The 23,459-nt window shown below is 47.0% G+C and overlaps 1 protein-coding gene across 2 annotated transcripts in view; it reads right to left on the bottom strand.

The window, feature by feature from the left end:
- LOC144784513 (integrin beta-1-like) overlaps positions 1 to 23,459 on the bottom strand; it is a 423,772-nt gene that overhangs the window by 138,447 nt on the left and 261,866 nt on the right. The window lies entirely within an intron of this gene.

Raw genomic sequence — 23,459 nt, 5'->3', positions numbered from 1 at the left:
AGGTAAATAAGTCATTACGCGAATGCTGTCCTAGGAGAGAAAAAGACGTATATGGTACACAGGTACTTGCAATATATTTCCGGGGGGTCCCCTTCAGGTCTCAAGCTGTTAGGGGCATAAGGTCCAAAGTACCACCAGCAGTTAAGAGTTTACCTGCCCAGGGGAGTCTGGAAGCAGAGGTGCTGGTTGGGTTGGTAGCCTTATACTCTACCAGAGAAGAGGGGTGGGATACCTAAAAACAGGATGCAGAGGGGGATTTGAGGACAAGCCCAGGAGCTACCAAAGGGGTGCTTGGGTCACAAGGGTCCTGGGAGCAAGGCAGTACAGTCTGTTCTTGAGAACCCAGGACAGGGCGCAGAGTGGTTAGGTCGGCAGGCTTGTGCATCGCAGGTCCTTGCAGTGGTCAGTCTCGCGAGTTGAGGGTGCAATAATCAGGACTGCTGGACCACTGTGGAGGTGGGTCTCTGTAGTGCAGACGTCCCTCGATGGCTGCTCAGTCTATGTCTCGGAGTCCGGATTGGACCCACACAGGTTTTGGTTGCTGCAAGGGGTGGGGTACAGTACCCCGGGTATTTGTGCTGTGCAGCTCCGGTTTGTCCTACTGTCTTCGCAGTTGGTGAGGAGACAGTTTTGACCTTCTAGAGCATAGTGAGCTCATCATAGGTAGCTGCTATGTTGGTACGACCGGGGAGCAGCAGCACGGTAAACCGGACTCTGCGGTTTTGGTGCCTGCAGATTGAATGGGAGTAGCTCCTCTACTCCAAGGGACATTACTGGCAATTTGCGAAGGGCTGAGAGCCTACCACGGTTCTTGGTAGAAGTTCAGCTGCAGGACAAGTCTGTTTCTTCACAATTGTCGAGACAGGTGCAGGCAGGTTGGTTTTGGCACCAAAAAGTCTACCGTTCTCGTTTTTGCTGCTCTTCTTTTTCCTCTTCTTCTGGGTCTGTCGAATCTGAGATTCTGGCATCAGGGGTGGCACTCAAAAACTCAATTTAGAGGCATTAAGGGAAGGAACAGGTAGAAGCCAATGGGCTACTTACCTTTAGGGCGACTACACCCCCTATAGGACTACTTCCTGTAGGAAGTGGTTATAACACTGACCCAGTGAGCTTAATTCAACTAAAACCAAGTTGGTGGAATTCTAGTTTGTGTTCACATCAGGTAGCCCACCTTCAGGGTGGAACTGGCCTGATTGTGAACACACCTCCAGCGTAGCTAATTTTGCCATCTGTCCTGGTGCCAAATGGGCATCAGGGCAAGGGATGGCATCTCCTAGGTCTGGGGGAAACCAGGATCGCATATCAAAAACGGCCAAGGTCTTGGAAGCCTCCTGACTCGATATGCTGATAATTAGCCATCCTGCTTGGAGAAGGTGAAACATCTCCTGCCAGAGCAGGCATTGTTTATGCCCTAAAAGAGCATGGCCTCTCACCTGCAAGGGGGTCAGAAACCTGCATGTGGTGGCAGGCTGGTTTGCAAGCACATAAGCGGCTGGCAGGTTATTTGGGGCCGGAGGGCTACCTCTAAAGTACCCTCTGGGTGCATGTATTAATAAATCCATCACTGAAATCAGTGTGGCTTTATTAATATGAGATGTTTGATACCAAACGTTTTTAGTTTCAGTGAAGCCATGTTGCTGGGGAACTCTTAATCACCACTGCCAAGTACGTATATTCAAGATGGCTTCCCTGTTCATTGGCAATGTCTAAGAATCTACTTTGACGTCACAGGGGCATATCTGCTCATGCAGGTATGTCCTCACATGAAATAAAATGCACCCAGCCTTAGGGCTGTAAGGCCTGCTGTAGGGGTGACATATCTATTACGTGCAGTGTCTGCAGGCATGGGACACGAGGTGTGCCACGTCGGGTCTTTGCTCTTGTCTGCATCATGTCAAGAAGCTTGCAGTGGCAGTTTTGCACGAGTGTGGTTAGAGGTCCCTTAGGGTGGCACAATACATGATGCAGCCCTTAGGGACCCTCTTTAGCATCTATGCCCTAGGTACCAGGGTTACCATTTACTAGGGACTTACCGGGGTGCTAAATGCATTGCCAATTGGGGGAACAATTATAAACTTTAATGAGAAGAGATCGGGCAATGGGAAAGAAGATAGCAGAACACAGTGCACTTCTGTAAAAACTGCATAATTTAACAGGCAAAATGTGGGGGTGACCATGTAAAAAGGGGCACTTTCCTACAATTTATATCGTATAGTTTACCTGTGTGTAGTTTTGCAGCTTGAAGACTTTCTGGATTCACTATGCTGTGCATTATTTCGCCATCTAGTGGTTGGGTCCAGAATTGTTGTATTTCTTCTCTCTTTAGGTCTCGCCTACACAGCGCGCATGCGCTGCATAGGAAAAAGACCTTTTCCCATTGATTGTTTTTCAGTCAAAAACGTGCACGCATTGTATTGCTTTGAATGCAACGTGTGCACGTTTGGCGATTCCCTTGCAGGAGCAAGCCTTGAAACCATCTGGTTCCTGCTCGCTCCTGCAAGGGAATCTGGCGCAGGCACCCTCCTCTCTGGGAGGGGGGGAGGGGGGGGGGGGGGGGGGGGATGGGGGAGGAGTGTTTCAGCGCGAGGCCTGCGCTGGTTCTTTTTTGGATCCATTTCACAGGGAAGCAACTAAATGGAAGAAGGAAAAAGATGTTGTGAACAGTTTCTTCAATTCACGATTTTCAGTAAGTGAGGAGCGCGCTGGTTGTTCCTTTAGGGCCAGAGTTTTTTTCAAAAAGTCCTTCAGCAGTAGTGTCCCCTTCCAAATTGGAATATCAACCATAATGAGCAGGCGTTGTTGAGCTTCATTCTTTTATAAGTAATCATACAGAACGAATAGTTTCTTACCTGTCGGTGTAGTTTTGCAGCTTAAAGATCTTTCTGGATTCACTATGCTGTGCATTATTCCACGGTCTAGTGGTTGGGTCCGGAATCGTAGTCTGTGGTTTTTTTTTCGTAGCCCAGGTGAGCGTCGACGTCCCACCTTTTGGTGTCCTTCCTGTGACGTCAGCATGCTTCCTGCGGAAGCTCCCACCCTTGGGCACCATCTTCGGATTCTTTTTTTCCCTGTTTGTGTTTTGTTTCCGAATAGTATAGCAATGTTTGAATATTTGTTTCACTGCTTTTTCCTTCAAGTATGTTCAAGTGTTTGCCCCGTTTTTACCACCTCTTAATTCAGTCTCATCTTTCTGGCGGAGGTGGGTGGGTTCGCAAGTGAATCCAGAAAGATCTTCAAGCTTCAAAACTACACCGACAGGTAAGAAACTATTTATTTTGCAGCGTGAATCTATCTGGATTCACTATGCTGTGCATCGACTTTGTAGCAGTTTGTTATTGTGGCGGCTGGGTGGAAGATGAGCTTTGATTTTTGAATATGTGTTGAAGCACCTTCTGTCCTACTTGTGCTTCTTTGTTCATTTGTATGTCCACACAGTAGTGTTATGTGAACGTGTGCCCTGAAGCCCATGTTGCCGCCAGGCATATGTCCTGAATGGGAGTGTTAGCCAGGAAGGCTATTGTTGCTCCCTTTTTCCTGGTTGAATGGGCCCGTGGGCCCTCTGCCAGTTCTTGCCCAGCTTGTTTGTGGTAGAATTGTATTGTAGTGTAGTTCCTATATTCCCAATAGGCTCTGAGCATTGGAATAATATATTCAGCAGGGTAGACGTAGGACTGAGGTTATCTAGGTCTCTACTGACTATATTAGACTTAAGGTTTGCCAGCTAGCTCAGAGGTCACTAGAAACTTTCTCGAATAAACGAGGAGGAGTTTAACCTCCCTGGATAGACAAGAAGGGATTAGCTTCTGACAACCGTACAACATGACAACTTTGCTCTCCCTGAATAAGAGTGTATCTCTAGAGTTGTGTGAAAACAAAAGACAGCTATTTCACTCAGTCAAAATGTGCGTACTTAGTTTCACCAGAATGCAGAGAAAAGAGACGGGCGTTTTCAATAAAAGGTGTTATTTATTGAGCAGTCTTCTTCCTCATACAAGAGAAATGAATTGCCACAATTGTAATGCTCATGGTAAAGTAAAGTGCGTACATTAAAAGGAGGATTATAAAATAATACTGTAAAAGCATTGATATGGTTTCTTAGCCATATGATACTTTAAAATAGATAAAATATATACATACATATATACATTGAATAATCGTACTCAACTGGCGCTTCTAAATACGCCTACCCCGGTGTACCTGACCTAAGCCTAATACGTGGGAAGGAGTAAGTAGCAGTTTAAATTAAGTTTGTTTTGCCAAGAATCTGACTCAAGAATTCTCTGTAAGGGTTTAGTCAGTTTCGTGCCTGGGTAATAGAAAGCAGGAGGTCTGGTATCTCTCTCTCAGGACTCGATATCCCAGCAACCCGCAAGGGTAGGCTGGAAACGCCGGAGCTGGATTTCTCGGCAGGAGAAAAGACAGCGTCTTTCTCAGCGCGTCAAGGAGGAGGGGCAGCGTCTGTGGGCTCTCGCATCAGCTGGGCTTTCGGAAGTAGATAGCTGCTCTGCTCCAGAATTACCACCGTGTGTTTGCTTAAGGCAATGTTGGTATATTTATACCTGAAAGGAGCCTGGGTTTGAAGTAAGGTTGGACATAAGACGTCAATAAAGATGTCACTAAGAACTGGCCGTTCTTACAGTGCTTTACAGGAGTTCTAGGACGAAATCAAAACAATAGCAAGGGGGATTTCCCAGGTTGCTGGAGGCTTGGTTTTGTTTAGAGAACTCTGTGTGCTTACTAGGGGGCCGGAGAAGTAGCCTTGCTTAATGTGACAGCATGTTCTACGACTGAATTATGGATATGATTATTATGCCGTTGTATGGATATTATTGATTATAGTCGGACAAGGGCATACAATAGGAAAATCGATTCAGGTTTCCTAGATAACACACTACACCCACTCCACGAATTAATGTCTATCATTACTAAAAACTAAGCAATAGTAAACATAAAAGGTGCACGTATATACCAACCCACCCCAAAATACATTTTTGCATTTGAAATGGTGTATGCGAAATACATGAAAATGATTATAGGTACTGTACGCGTTTCAAGCAGTGTAATCACTCATTAAAAAGTATGCATATATATATCAGCATGAATGATTTGCGAAATTTACACATGAAATGGCTCTTACAGAAAAAAAGGTCGAGACCATTCCATCACATATAAATACAGTTATTGTAAATGTGCTATAGGTTGACGTGATATATTGTCTTTTAGAGTTCCTAAAATAGAACCTCTGTTCTCTAAGAATAGTTCTACTTCAAGCAGAGTACATGTGCCAAGAAAAAAAGTAAATATTTTGGAATCGGGGAAAAAAATAATTTCGCTTTCAGGGGAGAGAGAAAAAAATATAGTTCCAAATATGCTCAGTAGCTTTTGTTTATCAAAGCCGGAGGCCGAATTCAGAGTTCAGGGAACGCTGTGTACTAGTTTGCTTAAAAGTTATTCTTTTTGTTCAGGGGAAAACCTCATTTCAGACAGACTTTCAAAAAAGCAATTTACCGCTTCAGGTGAAAGTTGGACCAAGTTGGAAAATGCCGCAACTGTGCAGCCGTGAGCATGATTGCTATCATCGATGACAGGATCAGCAGTGCTCACAGAAGGTCATACCTGGGTGATGTTGCTCTCATCTCGCACTTCACTACCCTTTAAATCGCAGTGGCGAAGTCTCAATGAATGCCGTCATCAGGATGGGTAACCGCTGGGGACAACACGATGCATGAGCCGTTACAGGACTTAGCAAAGTATCTGTATCCAATGGTACTTCTGATTGTAGTGTAAGACAGACGTCCAACACGCATTCTTCTCCGCATAGCATACATCGAAGCACAGGTAAGATACAATTCTGCCAGATGGATCTGAATGAAAGAAACCAGGTCATATTCAGATCTCTTAGCCGGGCTAATCCAAGGACTTTAGTTATGCGGTCCCAGTAGCGTATAGCTAGGATAGTTTCTTCCATCGTGGCTGGAGTCTTGTCTGCGTTTTGGCTTGCCATAATGAAGCAGGAGAATCAAAAATAAAATGCCTGCTACGAGTCCCAACAGGAGTGGTAGGCCACCAAAGACAGAATGGACAAAATTAGGAAAAATGCCCAGAACTGTTGTGAAGGGTGTTAACAGTCCCGAAAAAATTGTCTTAAATACATGCGGGATACCTCCAATATCGGACATATTTAGGATTTGGCTTAACATTTCTGCGAAATGTAGGGGGCAATTTGCTGATAAAAGGCTATGTATCTCTGCTGTTGTCCTTGCGACTTGCATATTTAGGATTTGGCTTAACATTTCTGCGAAATGTAGGGGGCAATTTGCTGATAAAAGGCTATGTATCTCTGCTGTTGTCCTTGCGACTTGCAGATCATACGTTTCTTTTGATGACGTCAAGGGCACAGTTGTCTGCAAAAGGACAGACTTTATTCTGCTTAAAGTATCAATTCGAATAGAAGAGATATTCAACAAGCATTGGCATAGCCAATAGGTCTCGCTTGTGGGACCTTATAAGTATTTAGTTACAAGGATATTGTGCTGCAAAACAAAATACTTATAAGGTCCCACAAGCGAGACCTATTGGCTATGCCAATGCTTGTATTACTGGCACTGGAAAAAAAACATGCCGTGGAGATGGCAACCCGATTTCCACTTCAGAAGGGGCAAGACACACGAGATGTTTAACCCGTACGTGGGTGGGGACGGTTTTTAAATTACAATCCGCGCTCATGGACTGAAAGATTAAAAGGGTTTTCGCTCACCAAAGGGACGAGGCGCAATGCATCGCCTTCACAATCCCCCGGAGGATTTTTAGATGAAAAGCATGCTATCTTTGAATGTCCCTACATCCGAGCAGAGTGAAAATTATACTATTTTCAATTTAAGTGACGATTGATTTGGGCTACGTGCAGCATAATGCAGGGCACCAGGTTTTAAACTCCCCCGCACTAGTAATTACACTCTCCAGTGACTTCTAGTTAATTCCCGACCCCCTCCCGCTGAGGGTGTTAGACAGGCCCCAGCTACCAACCAGGTGTGAAAATCCAGCGGATGTGAGTTTTACGGGAAAGCTTTCTCCCGTGGCTTTGTGGGTGGGACCAGCCTCGAGCTTCAGCGCAAATCGGCTAAAATACGTGTGGGGGCGTACATTTTGATAAGAGAGGGACTGATACACCGTTGCCCAGCCGTCCATCTATTTAATATGTACTATGCACTCTCTGTAACAGAGAAGGAAGACGGACACAATAAGCATGCGTCATTAGTGATTTAGCTTCCTATTGGGAGAAACTGTGACACAGTGATGAGACTTTCTGAAGTATTTTTGCATTTGTAGAACTCGTGTAGTATTTAGCGGTAAAGCTAAAGGGTCAGCGTAAACGGCGATAAAAGTGTCCCTGGAAGGGATCTTGAACAATGCCCGCCCACCCTGGAAGAGAATGGGTATGAAATGGAATATTTGAGCAAGTCCATATGCAGTTGCAGAACCTGGCTTTGCACAAAACATCAGCGAATCTCCTGGCGCAATACCCAGACAAAATCTTCACAAACATTCAATCTAAAAAAATCACATTAGGTTAGTTAGTCCCATGAAGTATAAACACAGTGCTGCTACGGGCTGGGGAGGGGGAGGAGAAATGAAAGGAAAGGCTGTGTTTGCGGGGGGGGGAGAGGGGAGGTGCTGGTGTGGGAGGGGGGAGGTGCTGGTGTGGGAGGAGTGCTGCTACGGCAACTGCTACGGGCTGGGGAGGGGGAGGAGAAATGAAAGGAAAGGCTGTGTTTGCGGGGAGAGAGAGGGGAGGTGCTGGTGTGGGAGGGGGGAGGTGCTGGTGTGGGAGGAGTGCTGCTACGGCAAGGCTGTGTTTGCGGGGAGAGAGAGGGGAGGTGCTGGAGGGGGGAGTTGCTGGTGTGGGAGGAGTGCTGCTAGGGGAGGAGAAGCCCTGGCCGTGAATGCTCGTGCATGTTCACGTGAACTGCAAGAAAACGCCGGGCTGAAAGCCCTTAGTTTGAAGAGGATTTTGCCGACATGAATTCTCGCTCCGCTCGATGCGCATGCGCGCATCGATAGGTCGCGAGACCTAAAAAGGGCCAAATGTTTTTCTCCCTGTCTGGAGTGCTGTTTGGAAACAATACTTGCATACAGCAAGTGACCATGGAACTAACGCTAACTAGATGAGCTTTTCCTGGCACCATGCCACAACATCTGTGGGCCACTATTAGAATATAGCTCCCGTTAGAAAGCCGTCTAAAGAATGGCTCTATTCGAGTTGCAGGTGTGCCATGCTGGTGACATGAAAGGTTATTTGAAGTCCCCTCACAGGCCCCATGCAAGTTAATACCTTGACACAGAAGTATACCGCTCAGTGATCTTTTACAATTATTACCACTAAGAAATACATTCTGTTCCTTTTCACTATAACATGTGTGTGTGTAAGGTAATTTCCATGATGACTTAATGTACCCTTTACACAACCTTTCATACTGGCCTGCTGGTATATACTCTTGACAGAATTTAAATTTGAAAGTTGTTATCGGAATAGTTATTATTCCGTGTATTATCCATTCAATGACAGGTCGTTCTGACATTGTCAATGGTAATCTCTCAAGTTTTTCAATGCTCAGAATTGTATATTCCGCTCCTTTCTGTGCCAAGCTGATTTGTGTATCAGTTAGGTTAAAGATAGCGAATAATGATGTTGTGTTTATTAAACGCCAAGGCACGTAGCCTGAACGCAGATTTTGTAACGTCCAGCCAAGCTGTACAATAGAACGTAATTGGGACTGACCATGTTGTAACATTAACAAGTCCTGTTCTATTATATCTATAGCAGATGATACAATGTTGTCCAGTGAATATATTCTGGAAGACAGTCATTAACCCATTGTCCACAACAGAAAGTGATTTTTCCAAATTAATACGGTCAATTTCCCGTATTTTTTCTGCTGTTTCAATTTGCATTATTTTCCAAGCTTCGTTGTAAGCTGCATATATACTGGCCGCTATGAAACGTTTTTGACGCGGTTTGCGTGGTCCCATTATGAAATCACGCAAGTCAGCACCGTCTTTAAGTAAAGTCAAGTGTTGCTTAATTTCTGGCAGTGTGGATGTGTGTAGCCATTCAAAGCAGAATTTCCCTACACTGTATGTTGTTACTATCCCTGGATGTTGTCTCTGGGAGTATCTAGGGTCTGGCCTGGTCAATTTGAACCCCTGTATTTTGTTCAGGAATCTATCTTGACAGTTATTTGTGTCTGTTAGCCAGATCAACCATTTCTTCCAATCAGGATGTGTTCTGTTTTGGTTTAAAATTTTAGGTACGTCTATATCCATGTCTGTAGTGCTATTATCATCAGGTATGGGCTTTGGAATAGACGGTTTGTTTAAGTCTTTAATTTTGGCTAGGCCAAGACAGGTTGTCTGTTGAATGGTATCATTCAAGAATATAATTTGTTCTGGGATCATGCAGGCTCTAAATAATGATTCTATACCTTGGACCTGCCAATCTTTGGTACCCCAGATGGTTTGTTTCAATATTGTTTTTCCAAAAATCAAAACCAAATGTAGTCATTTTTTCATAAAATGCTTCTGAATAGATTAATTTACTGTTTGTCAGCATTGTTTTCATTCCTGTCTTATTTAACATTTTGAAATAAAAGTTTTCTGCTTCACTTGTGTTGAACCCTGAGAAGTCTGGGAATTTTTCATAAAATGTTTTTGAACTGCCTTTTGGTGGAGTTGCACAATGTTCCCATTGATTATAATTTAAAACATTTCTAGGTTGAGCAGATTTATGCAAATAGTGATGCGCAAAGTGGTTGTAGCAGTACAATTCATCATAATTAGATGAACCCTGCAAGTAATCATGTTCTGTAAATTTTGCTGACATTACTAAATCTGACATCATATCATTAATGCTTTCAAAGTCCCAATCATCAGAGAATGTGCTCGGTTTTACAAAGTCACTCAATGAAATTTTGAACTGGTGTGGATACTTCAAGAGCTCGACCGGGCCATAAATATCGTAATCTGTTTTGTCCCAAGCTACCCCATCGGGTATTGGATTGGCTGTGACATTCACGGATGAAAGTTCTCTTTTCTTAATGTGAGATGACTAGTGTGGCTTTAGGACCAAGTTGATGTTCTGACTTGCTGTGTCCATTGTACTGTATTTTCACTCAATGAAATTTCCCAAACAAAGTACCATGAAGAGCCAAAGCAGGAGGAAAAGTACACCTAACACAATCGAAAATTCAATCCATGGAGAAATCAGATAGGTTTCTTTGAGTTCATGTAAGAGTTCTTTTGCTTTGTCTTTAAAAGATTTTGTTGTTGGCTGTTCTTCAGGTTCGCTTGGATCCTCAGAAAAGTCATCGAAGTTGATGAAGTAGCCAGATGCAGTTCTATCAATTGTTGGAATCGCTTCCGGATTATTATTTGCTTTTGGAATTTTCTTTGTTTCATTAGCATAGTCTGTGGCTACATCGTTGTAGACAGGTGTTTCTTGATGAACTGTTTCAATTTGGGCTTCAAGAGGCACAAGTTCCATGGCATTATTGCATAATCCCTTTTTAATCACTGCAGGTTTATCAAATGTGATTAGTCTCTCAGTTTGAACCTCTTGGATTGTAGCAAGATTTGGTCTTCTGCTACATCTTGGGAGTCCACTGGGCCTACTACTTATTATTGGCCACATGATTGTGGTTTTACCAGGTCGATGGATACAACTCTGTTCTCCTTTTTACCAGCAAGGGGCGGTAGTACAACTGATCTTGTTCCGTTCACAGCTAAGACAGGTACTGCTTTTCTGTAAGAAGGCCCAAATTCCTTCTTCACAGCGATCTTCTCTCTGACCAGATCCCCAATTTTTGGAATCCAGACAGGCCTTGCTGGGACAGGTGGTTTCTCTTCAGTGACTGTTGGCTGCTGTTTTAGCTTTACGTTGCTCAGGTCTTTTCTTGTTTCATTTAAGTCCTGTAAAATAGCCAAACGATCTTTGATATCAAAGCATTTTTCTTCTACCACTGAAGTCTGACTATCTAAGTCCTGAATATGCATTCTAGTACCGAACAATAGTTCGTACGGACTGAAACCTTTTAGAGAATTTCTTGGCAGATTATTAAGACTACGTTGGACACTTGTTAAATGTTGGACCCACCCAGTACCCGTACCTAATACCCTCGCCGTTATAGATTGCTTTATGTCTCGGTTTTTTCTTTCCACAATCCCGTTTCCCTCAGGATAGAAGGGACAAGAATACCGCAATGCAATGCCCATGCTGGTCATGGCCTCCTTATAAGCTCGAGAGCTAAAAGCAGGACCCTGGTCAGAATGTAGCACGCTAATTGCGTATATGCCGATATAGACTTGCAAATCTTTTATAACAGTTCTGGCGTCAGCCGAGCGCTGGGGTCTACATTTTAAGTGAATCTAGTCTTAAATAACATACATAGGGACGCATGTTTCCTGTTAAATCATGCGTATAGATCGCCTTATGCTTTCTACTAGGTGTTCTGGCACTACTTCGGCCGGTTCGCCACTGCGATCTCTGTTGTAGTTTTCACAATTTTTTGCAAATTTGTGATTATCCACGCTCATTCCCGGCCACCAGTATTCTGATTGTAATTCTGTCAGAGATTCCTTGATCCTTCGGTGCCCTAGACCTTCACCCATGTGTGCGTCTGCTATTAGCAAGACTCTCCTGTTCGTGTTTGGAATTACTCTATCCCCCACTCCAGGGATTCGAGCAAAATGAACGGAGTTTGCATCGATTATGTATGTATACTTGAGTGGATAGTTCACGGGTAATGCTGCACAGTCGCTTTTTAAAGACGTTTTTACCGCCAGCATGGTTTCCCCGTCTATGTATTTTTCTGAACGCTTTTTTGTGGCTACGGAAGCCGGATTAGTTGCTTCCGCTGTGGCTGTCTCAGCCAATGAATTCCCTGCAGCGTGAACGCCATCACGCTGATGACTCAGTGTATGTATCACGTGAGTCTTTTGCAGTTCTTTCTTTACAAGAACTACTTGTTCCCAAAGCAATTTTTGCTTAATTGTGGCACCTGTGTCATCTTTGTAACCGTTTTCAACCCATTTCTGCAAGTCTTTATTGTATGATTTGACGCAGGAATGTGAATTGCACACTATTAGTGTCGGGAATTCGCAAACGGCAATGTCAATCGCCATATTTAAAGCTATTAATTCAGTCTGTTGACCTGAATTCTCTTTTACTGATTGTGACATTGTTACCAGTGGCATCAATTTACGTCCGCGCCACCAGCACTTGACAACCTCGCACGTAGCGTTATAAGCTTGTTTTCCTCAAACTGAGGGTTCTGCATAACTGTTTGTGTATATTACGCAGGCGTAAAGTTGTATGGGCAGATTGTCGTCAGGCAGTGGATATTCTTTTTCATATGTTAGATATTTCAATTTTTTCATTTCCGGGTCAAAATAGTATTTCACTTTTTCTGTAGCAAGAGAATTTTCCCATTGTATCCATTTTGGATCTAATGCCACGGTAGTTGAATTACATGGGCTTGTTAATGCCTCGAAGGCTGATTCTGCTGTTAAAACAGTAATTAGTCTGCCTTGGGCCTGGGTTCTTTCTTTTGCTACAACTGTTTGAACCGCATTTACAACATTTTTCGCAAGACTGAATGTTTTTTCAGCTTGTGAGTACAAGTGTGATTTGTATGCTATTGGTACCTTTTCTCCCTCATTAGAGGTCAGGTATGTGAATCCGCATCTTCCTGGGATGACTCGGATTACAAGGTTGCGTGTGTTATCGCGAGTTTGCAATTTCGTTTTAGCTAACATGTCTGTTTGCAATGATCTCAAAATTTCTGTGTGTTTTTGAGTCCAATTGATTGGTTTAAAATCAGGTTTTATTAATTCATAGAGAGGTTTAACCCTCTCTGCATAATTTAGAATGTATGTTCTTCCGAAATTCAGGAAACCTAGTATTGATTGTAAGTTCCTCAGCGTTTTTGGTGCCTGGAGTACAGCACACTTTTCTAAGAAGTTGTCTGCTAGGCTTTTGCCTTCACTTGATAATTCATATCCTAAAAACAGGACAGTCAGATGGGCAATTCGTGACTTTTTAAAGTTGAATTTGTAACCCTCTGCTGCGAACCCAAGTATTATGGTGTCACTCTTTTCAAGTGAGTATCGAAGTCATCATCTGTTAGATAGATGTCATCGACATAAGATAATGCCTCATCATCATACATTTGTAGTAACTCTGTTACTCTTGCTGAGAATAATCCTGGGCTATTCTTGAACCCCTGTGGGAGTCGACAGAAATTTTTCTGCGAGCCCATTATTGAGAAAGCGGTCAAATACCTGCTTTCAGGTGCAATGTTTTGACAAAAGAATCCATTAGAGATGTCTAATGTTGTTTTGTATTTTTTTGCGCACGATATTATTCATTAGTGCTGCACTGTGTGAGTTTTGTACTGCAAATGTCTTGCAACATGAGTTAAGGTGTCTGTAGTCCAAAACTAGACGATATGAATCGTCTGGCTTGGAGACAGGAAACAAAGGATTGTTCATTTGTGAGGTGCATGTTTCAATCACCCCCTGGTATTCAAGTTGATCTAAGATCTCCCTCACCTGTTTTTTAGCTTCTTGCTTAATTGGGTACTGCCTTTGTGCAGTTGGTTGACATTTTAATTGGATTTTGTGAGGAGGAGAGTCCTCATCCCATCCTACATGATTTTTATATAAAGCAGGATGAATATGCTACTTACCAGTATGCATCTGTTCTTGGCATGTAGGGCTGCTAACATTCATATCTTTTGCAGAGATCGCCGCCTAGTGTTGGGTCCGGATGATCGCACATTGTTGTCCTGGAAGAGTCTTCGAAGTATCCTGAGATAGGTGGCTCCTCCCCTGGACTACAGTGCGCATGGGCATCGGCTCCATCCCCAGATTGTTTTTAGCCATTGTGGCAGAGATGGAGTGAAAAGTGTAAAGGATGTCCATGCTAATGATTGAATGCAAGAGTGTATCTGCAGCTGCGACAGGCACCGGGGAGGAGGGTGGGCGATATGAATGTTAGCAGCCCTACATGCCAAGAACAGATGCATACTGGTAAGTAGCATATTCAGTTCGAGGCATGTGGGCTGCTAAATTCATATCTTTTGCATAGAATACATAGCAGTCCCTCCATTAACGGCGGTTGCCCGTGCCAGCTGCAGAAACCTGAAAAAGTGTCTTGAGAACAGCCTGTCCTACAGCTGCTTGCTGCTTGGAATGCACATCGACACAGTAGTGTTTGGTAAACGTGTGCGGTGTAACCCATGTGGCTGCTCTGCAAATGTCTTCCAAAGGAATGTTTCCCAGGAAAGCCATGGAGGCCCCCATTTTGCGTGTGGAGTGCGCTCTGGGGGGTATTGTTAAAGTGCGATTTGCCTTTTGATAACAGATTTGAATGCACTTAACAATCCACCTGGCTATTCCTGCTTTGGAAATAGGGTTGCCTTTGTGCTGTGGTGAGAAGGCAACAAAAAGTTGTTTTGTTTTTCTAAAGTGTTGTGTCCTGTCAATATAGTACATCAACGCCCTCCTAACGTCCAAGGTATGGAGCATTCTTTCCGCTACTGATTGTGGATTTTGAAAGAATGCGGGCAGGTCAATAGTTTGGTTGAGATGAAACTGTGACACCACCTTCGGAAGGAATTTGGGGTTAGTGCGTAGTACCACCCTGTTTGGATGAATTTGTATGAATGGCTCCTGGACTGTGAGCGCTTGCAGCTCACTGACACGCCTTAGTGACGTAATAGCAATGAGAAAAGCCACTTTCCATGTGAGGAACTGGAGTTCACATGAGTGCAGTGGCTCAAAAGGTGGGCCCATCAGCCTGGTGAGGACCACGTTGAGGTTCCACACCGGAGCTGGTGGTGTTCTTGGGGGAATGACTCGTTTCAGACCCTCTAGGAAGGCTTTAATGGCAGGCACCCTGAAAACAGAGAGATGCTGCCTGTTCTGAAGATAAGCCGCTATGGCGGATAGATGTATCCGAATGGAAGCGTACGCTAGCTTGCACTTGTAAAGATGTAACAGATAGCAAATGATGTTAGGAATAGATGCATCTAGCGGGTTGATGTTATTGGCCGTACAGTAAATGACAAAACGCTTCCATTTTGCAGCATAGCATGCTCTGGTAGTGGGCTTCCTTGCCTCTTTGATGATGTCCATGCATTCTGGAGGCAAATGAAGGTAGCCAAACTCTAGGACTTCAGGAGCCAGATCGCCAGGTTGAGCTGTTGCGGATCTGGATGCTGAATGTCGCCATGGTTCTGCGTCAAGAGCCTGGGTGTAAGGCGCAGCCTTTGATGCGGCACCACTGAGAGTTCCAGAAACGTGGTGTACCATGGTTGGCGTGCCCACGTTGGAGCAACTAGGATGAGTGTCATCGAGTGTTGCCTTAGCTTTCTTGCCACCAGCGGTATGAGAGGTACTGGGGGAAAAGAGTACGCAAATCTGCCTGACCAGTTCATCCATATCGCATTCCCCTGCGACTGTGGGTGAGGGAACCTGGCGGCAAAGTGTTGGCATTTTGCGTTGTCCTGTGTGGCAAACAGGTCTATCTCTGGATGACCCCACTGCTGGCAGGACGGGCGGAGTACTGATGGATGTAACTCCCACTCGTGCATCTGGTGGCTGTATCTGCTGAGCAGATCCGCCATCTGATTGTCCTTGCCCGGGAGGTGCTCTGCCATGAGGAAAATGTTCCTTTGAATGGCCCACTTCCAGATGCTCTGAGCCAGATGAGACAGCTGTGGCGAGTGGGTGCCTCCCTGTTTCTGAATGTAGTACATCGCTGTCATGTTGTCTGTCCGGACTAACACGACTTTGTTGCACAGATGTACCTTGAAGGACTTGAGCGCCATGAAGATTGCCATCAGTTCTAGATAGTTGATGTGCATCTTCTGTTGCTGCGTCGTCCATAGTCCCTGCACTGTGTAATTGAGCACATGAGCTCCCCATCCCTGGAGAGATGCGTCCGTTGTTAGGATAATCTGTGGCACCGGCTCCTGGAACGGTCGGCCCTTGCAAAGGTTGTGTGGATTCCACCAATGCAGAGAGTTGTATGCCCGACCGGTAACCAACACTAGGTCTGTTAGTTGTCCCCGAGCTTGTGTCCACTGATTTGCTAAACATTCTTGGAGCGGACGCATATGCAACCTTGCGTGAGGGACTATGAAGATGCAGGAGGCCATCATGCCTATCAACTGCATGAACACTCTCGCTGGAAGGGAGTGTTGCGGTCTGAACTTTTGGATCAGAGACTGGATGCCGTCTATCCTGACCTTGTTTGGCTGAGCCATAGCAGTCAGGGTATTTATTGTTGCACCCAGAAACTGCCGCACATGTGCTGGTTGAAGGTGCGACTTTGGGTAGTTCAACGAGAAGCCCAGCCTGTGAAGGAGGTGAATGGTTGCGGACATGTCCGCGGCGCACTGTTGTTCCGACTTCGCTTGAACGAGCCAGTCGTCCAGGTAGGGGTAGACATGTATGTTCTGCCTCCTGAGGTGCGCCGCCACAGTCGCCAGACACTTGGTAAACACTCTGGGGGCGGTGGTCACCCTGAAGGGTAGGACTTTGAACTGATAATGCCTGCCGTGGATGGTGAACCTGAGATATTTTCTGTGGGACGGGTGTAGTGGTATGTGGAAATAGGCATCCTTGAGGTCTAAGGTTGCGAGAAAGTCCCTTTGGTTCAGCAAGGGAAGAATCTGTTGGTGTAAGCATATGGAAATGCTCTGACAGAATATACAGGTTGAGGGGGCGCAGGTCCAGAATGGGCCTTAGGGAGCCGTCTTTCTTTGGAATAAGGAAGTACAGTGAATAGACTCCTGTGCCTTCCTCCTCCACGGGCACGAGCTCGATTGCGCCTTTTTGCAGCATCACCACTACTTCCTGCTGCAATAAGTGCAAGTGCTCTGCGGACATAGGACGTTGCCTTGGTGGAATGTTGGGTGGAGTGGATGTCAACTCTAGACAATAACCGTACTGGATAAGTTGTCTTACCCACCTGTCTGTGGTGATGTTTGTCCAGACCGGCAGGAACTGCTGGAGTCTCCCCCCCGACAGGTGTTGAATGATCGGGGGGCAGTGACAGGGAGTCACTGTTTGTTCGGGGCAGAGGAGCGGGAGTTGTTGTTGTTTCCTCTGCCTCGTCCCCTGGTGCTGTTTCCTCAATAACCCCCTCTATTTTGCTTGGGGTACGAGGACTGTGCGCCGCCCTTAGTGAATTGTGACTGTTGACCCATCTGTCCCCGGGTAACACCGCGTGCACCTGAGCGACGAAAAGTGTTCCCCCTGAACTGTTGTGACTGAAGGGCCCCCATAGACTTAGCCGTCTCGTTGTCCTTCTTAATCTTTTCGAGGGTGGTGTCAACATCAGGACCAAACAGTCTATCAGGATTGACGGGCTGGTTGAGTATGGTTGTTTGAATGTCTGGTTTAAACCCTGATATGCGTAGCCACGCTTGTCGTCTTAGCATGACGCTAGTGTTAATAGCCCTAGCTGCTGTGTCTGCGGCATCAAGTGCGCACTTTATTGCTGCGTTGGAGATGAGTGTTCCCTCCTCTATGAGCAGTTTGGTACCCTCCTGAAACTGCGTAGGTAGGTGTTGAAAAAGTTGCTCTAGGGTGTCGTAATGCGCCCTATCATAATGTGCCAATAGCGCCTGTGTGTTTGCTATACGCCAGAAATTGGCAGCCTGCGCAGCCACTCTTGCCCCAAGCACTTTTGACTCCTTGTCCGGGGGAGGAGCTTCACTCGTCGTCTGGGAGTTCGCCCGTTTGCGGGCATTTGCGACCACAAGAGAGTCAAGAGGCAACTGTCCCCGAATATATGCTGGGTCTGCAGGTGCCGGCCTGTATTTCTTCTCGATGCGTGGTTTGACCACTCTCGCCCTGGTAGGCTCCTTAAAGATCTCCGCAGCATGTTTAAGGACACCTTTGAGCATAGGAAGTGTCTTAACTGTATTTTCAGAGACAGAAAAAGTGTCAAACAGAAAATCTTCCTCCACTGGGTCAGCATGCATGTCCACGTCATGATTAGCAGCTGCCCGCTCAATTAGTGCATGAAAACCTGCAGAATCCTCTGTTGGGGATGCACGTGCACTGAAAAGCTGTGGGTCCTGCCCCACTTGTTGGCTTCCCTGGTCACCAGTGTCATCATAGGAATCCTGTTGTGCATCAGGGTCATTGATGGGGAAATTGTACTGGTCATCTTGTCCCCCCTCCTCTCCCCCTGATTGGTCGGGGGAAGGTGTTGGACTCCTCCTAGGCGGAGGCTGGATAGGTTCAACCAGGGCAGGAATGTCCTGTGCAGGCCTTTTCTTTTTCAGTGGAATTACATAGGAGTCCACTGGCTGGGAAGTAATTTTCCTCTTATAAAGGGTCAATTTGCCTGTGTCCGCGTCGATATAACGCTCAGATTCTCCCTCTGAGTCGTGTTGCTGAGCCAATTTTCCACCAGACGTTGAAGATTCCGATGTCTTTGGCGCCGACCTTGGTGCAAAGGCTTTTGGTGCCTCTTTAGGTGGCAGAATGTATAGAAGCTTGGCAGCAGGCTTTGCAGGCATGTCTAGCGACTTCTGATGCGACGGCGCGGAAGCCGACATCGCAGTAGCCTTCTCACGAATCCTTTGCAGTGAACTAGCGATTTGTGATGCGCCACCCGCCGAGGCACCTGGCGCCGACAAGGAGGCCGCCAGCGGGCCGTCGCCCCCGACGTTCTGTGGCTCTTTTGGAGGCTTAGACGTCGATGCCGCAGCTTTAGACACGGAGTCCTTGGACCTATGAGTCGAGCCTCCGCTCTTGGATCCGAGTGATTTTGTAGACTCCGTCTCGACCATGCGTCCGTCTAACGGTGCCCCTGTCGGCACCGAATGTTTGTCGACGACTTTTGTGGACTTCGCCTGCGCCGCCCCGGTCAACCCTTGACGGACGACCTTCTTTGAGGACGCATCCCCCGCCGATGACTTCGGCACTGTGGAGTCGACAGTCCTCTTCGTCTTCGGTGGCCCGGAGGTCGACGGAGCCGATGAGGTAGCAGGCTTTGATGGTTTAGATGGAACGTCCGCCATCTTAGTTGCGCTCGAATCCGGTAGTTTCGGTTTCGATTTGGCGTCGGCCATTTTAGGCGCAGTCGATTCCGATGGTTTCAGTTTCGATACGTGCTGCGTAGCGCCCGCAGGTATGTCCGTGGCCGGGCCTGAAGGCGGGGCCGTGGCTTGCGGTGCAGGGTCTTGGGTAAGGCCGAGTGGCGATCCCGTGACCTGAGCCGGATCTGTGTAACTGTCGGGGCATAGCTCATCCCCTGAGCTATCTTCCGCGGCCCCATAAACTTTTTCGTCGTACCCTACCTCGTCGACGTATTCTAGGTTTTGGCCTATGTCCCCGTCGTCTTCTTCGGGATCGGCCTCGACCTCCGCCGCCGGTGGTGAAATTTGAAGATGATGGCTCAGGCCCTCTTCTTCTGGGTCGTCGAAGATGTTATCGGGTGCCGGGGCCGCCCGCCGGGCCTCGAGGCGCACCGCGCGCCGAAGCTTGAGCGTTTTCTTCGACCTGAACTTGGAGCAGGCCATGCATTTCTCCTCGTTATGGTCAGGCGAGAGGCATTTATTGCAGACCGGGTGCACGTATTTAAACGGGCTCCGGTCCATGTTGAAAAAGTCGTGGTCTTGCTGCGATGAGAAGGCCTCGATGTCCGAAGAGGAACTCGACTCCGCAGATTCCGACTCGAAGAGACGGGAGAAACTCGAGACTGTACGCAAACAATACCGACGTAGGTAACGAAGGCCTTTTGGCCTTAAAGAAGTAAGTTTTCTCGGTTCCGACAGAGAGACGTCGAGACCGCATCCGAACCCAATGGCGGAAAAAAACAATCTGGGGATGGAGCCGATGCCCATGCGCACTGTAGTCCAGGGGAGGAGCCACCTATCTCAGGATACTTCGAAGACTCTTCCAGGACAACAATGTGCGATCATCCGGACCCAACACTAGGCGGCGATCTATGCAAAAGATATGAATTTAGCAGCCCACATGCCTCGAACGCTTGGGCTACTGCCCACTGTCTTGCACATGTATATTTTTTATGAATTGGAATGTGATTTGAGAAGGCATGTAGGGCTGCTGACATTCATATCTATAGCATAGATCGCCGCCTAGTGTTGGGTCCGGATGATTGCACATTGTTGTCCTGGAAGAGTCTTCGAAGTATCACGAGATAGGCGGCTCCTCCCTGGACTACAGTGCGCATGGGCATCGACCATCCCCAGATTGTTTTTAGCCATTGTGGCGAAGATGGAGTGTAACAGTGTGGGCTGCTGAATTCATATCTATAGCATAGAATATATAGCAGTCCCTCCCCTAACGGCGGCCGCCTGTGCCAGCTGCAGACGTTTGAAAAAGTGTCTTTAGAACAGCCTGCCCTACAGCTGCTTGGAGTGCACATCTACACAGTAGTGTTTAGTAAATGTGTGTGGTGTAGACCATGTGGCTGCTCTACAAATGTCTTCCAAAGGGATATTACCAAGGAAAGCCATGGAGGCCCCCAACTTGCGGGAGGAGTGGGCTCTGGGGGGGACCGTTAAAGTCCGCTGAGCCTTGTGATAGCAAATTTGAATACACTTAACGATCCACCTGGCTATACCTGCTTTGGAAATGGGGTTGCCTTTGTGCGGGGCCGAAAAGGCAACAAAGAGTTGTTGTGTCTTCCTAAAATTCTTGGTCCTATCGATGTAGTACATGAAAGCTCGTTTGACGTCAAGAGTGTGGAGCATTCTTTCGGCCACTGTCTCTGGGGTTTGAAAGAACGCGGGCAGTTCAATGGTCTGGTTGACCTGGAACTGTGAAACCACCTTAGGAAGAAATTTAGGGTTAGTGCGCAGCACCACCCTGTTCGAGTGAATTTGTATGAATGGCTCTTGGACAGTGAGCGCCAGGAGCTCACTAACACATCGCAGAGACGTAATGGCTATCAGAAAAGCTACTTTCCACGTTAAAAACTGAACCTCGCATGAATGCAGAGGTTCAAAAGGTGGGCCCATCAGCCTGGTGAGGACCACATTAAGGTTCCATACAGGAGCTGGCGGGGTCCTGGGAGGGATGACCCGTTTCAGTCTTTCTAGGAAGGCTTTAATGGCAGGCACTCTGAAAACGGAGAGATGCTGCCTGTTTTGGAGATAAGCCGCTATGGCGGATAAGTGTATCCGAATGGAAGCATACGCCAGCTTGCATTTGTAAAGATGTACCAAATAACAGATGATGTTGTGAGTGGATGCATCAAGTGGGTTGATGTTGTGTACAGTAAACGACAAACCGCTTCCATTTCGCTGCATAGCAAGCTCTGGTGGTGGGCTTTCTAGCCTCCCGGATGATATCCATGCAGTCGGGAGGCAAGTTAAGGTAGCCAAATTCTAAGACTTCAGGAGCCAGATCGCCAGGTTGAGCTGTTGCGGGTCTGGGTGCTGAATGTTGCCATGGCTCTGCGTCAAAAGTCTGGGCGTGAGGTGCAGCCTTTGATGCGGTACCACGGAGAGTTCTAGAAACGTGGTGTACCATGGTTGGCGTGCCCACGTTGGAGCAACCAGGATGAGTGTCATTGAGTGTTGCTTTAGTTTTCGTGCCACCAGCGGTATTAGAGGTGCTGGGGGAAAAGCGTACGCAAATCTGCCTGACCAGTTCATCCATATCGCATGGCCCTGCGACTGTGGGTGAGGGAACCTGGCGGCAAAGTGTTGGCATTTTGCGTTTTCCCTTGTGGCGAACAGGTCTATCTGTGGATGACCCCACTGCTGGAAGTACGGGTGGAGTACTGATGGATGTAACTCCCACTCGTGCATTTGGTGGCTGTACCTGCTGAGCAGATCCGCCATCTGATTGTCCTTGCCCGGGAGGTGTTCCGCCATGGGGAAGAGGTTTCTCTGAATGGCCCACTTCCACATGCTCTGAGCCAGATGAGACAACTGCGGAGAGTGTGTACCTCCCTGCTTCTGAATGTAGTACATGGCTGTCATGTCCGTCCGGATCAACACGACTTTGTTGCACAGATGTACTTTGAATGCCTTCATTGCCATGAAGATCGCCATCAGCTCTAGGAGGTTGATGTGCATCTTCCTTTGCTGAGTCGTCCATAGTCCCTGCACTGTGTAGTGGCGCACATGAGCTCCTCAACCCTGTAGAGATGCGTCCGTCGTTAGGATGATTTGTGGCACAGGCTCCTGGAACGGTCGGCCCTTGCAAAGGTTGTGTGGATTCCACCAATGCAGAGAGTTGTATGCCCGACCGGTAACCAACACTAGGTCCTTCAACTGTCCGTGAACCTGATTCCACTGACGTGCCAAGCACTCCTGAAGCGGACGCATATGTAGCCTCGCGTGCGGGACTATGAAGATGCAGGAGGCCATCATGCCTATCAACTGCATGAACACTCTTGCTGGAAGCGAGTGTTGCGGCCTGAACTTCTGGATGAGCGACTGAATGCTGTTGATCCTCACAGGATTCGGCTGAGCCGTGGCCGCCAGAGTATCTATCGTCGCGCCCAGATACTGCCGCTCATGGGCTGGCTGAAGGTGCGATTTGGGATAATTCAGTGAGAATCCCAGACTGTGAAGAAGGTGAATGGTGTGGGACATGTTGGCGGCGCACAGCTGGGCTGACTTTGCTTGCACAAGCCAGTCGTCCAGATAAGGGTAAACGTGAACGTGTTGCCTTCTGAGGTGCGCAGCCACTGTCGCCAGGCATTTTGTGAACACCCTGGGCGCCGTGGTCACTCCGAAAGGTAGGACCGTAAACTGATAATGCCAACCCTGAATGGTGAATCAGAGGTATTTTCTGTGTGATGGATGTAGAGGAATGTGAAAGTATGCATCCTTGAGATCCAAGGTTGTGAGGAAGTCTCCCTGGTTGAGCAACGGAAAAACTTGCTGCAGCGTCAGCATGTGAAAGTGTTCTGAAAGAATATATTGGTTTAGGGGTCTGAGGTCCAGAATGGGTCTGAGGGACCCGTCCTTTTTCTGGATTAAGAAGTACAGGGAGTACACTCCGGTGCCTTTTTCTTCCACCGGCACGAGCTCGAATGCCCCTTTTTGCAGCATGACAAGTACCTCCTGCTGCAATAAGTGCAAATGCTCTGTGGACATAGGACGGTGTTTTGATGGCATGTTGGGTGGAGTGGAATTTAACTCCAGACAATAACCGAACAGTATAAGTTTTCTGACCCACCTGTCTGTGGTGATGGATCTCCAGACTGGCAGGAACTGCTGGAGTCTCCCCCCGACAGGTGTTGTGTGGTCGGGGGGCAGTGGCAGGGCGTCACTGTTTGGTGGTGGCAGAGGAACGGGAGTTATTTCCACGGCCTTTGCCCTTGGCACTGTTGCCCCGATAGCCGCCTCTACTCTGCTTGGTGTAAGAGGACTGCGCTCCACCTTTAGTGTATTGCGTTT

This window comes from Lissotriton helveticus, chromosome 10 (assembly GCF_964261635.1).
Source record: "Lissotriton helveticus chromosome 10, aLisHel1.1, whole genome shotgun sequence".
Lineage (NCBI taxonomy): Eukaryota > Metazoa > Chordata > Amphibia > Caudata > Salamandridae > Lissotriton > Lissotriton helveticus.
This window is presented reverse-complemented; position numbering and strand designations above follow the sequence as displayed.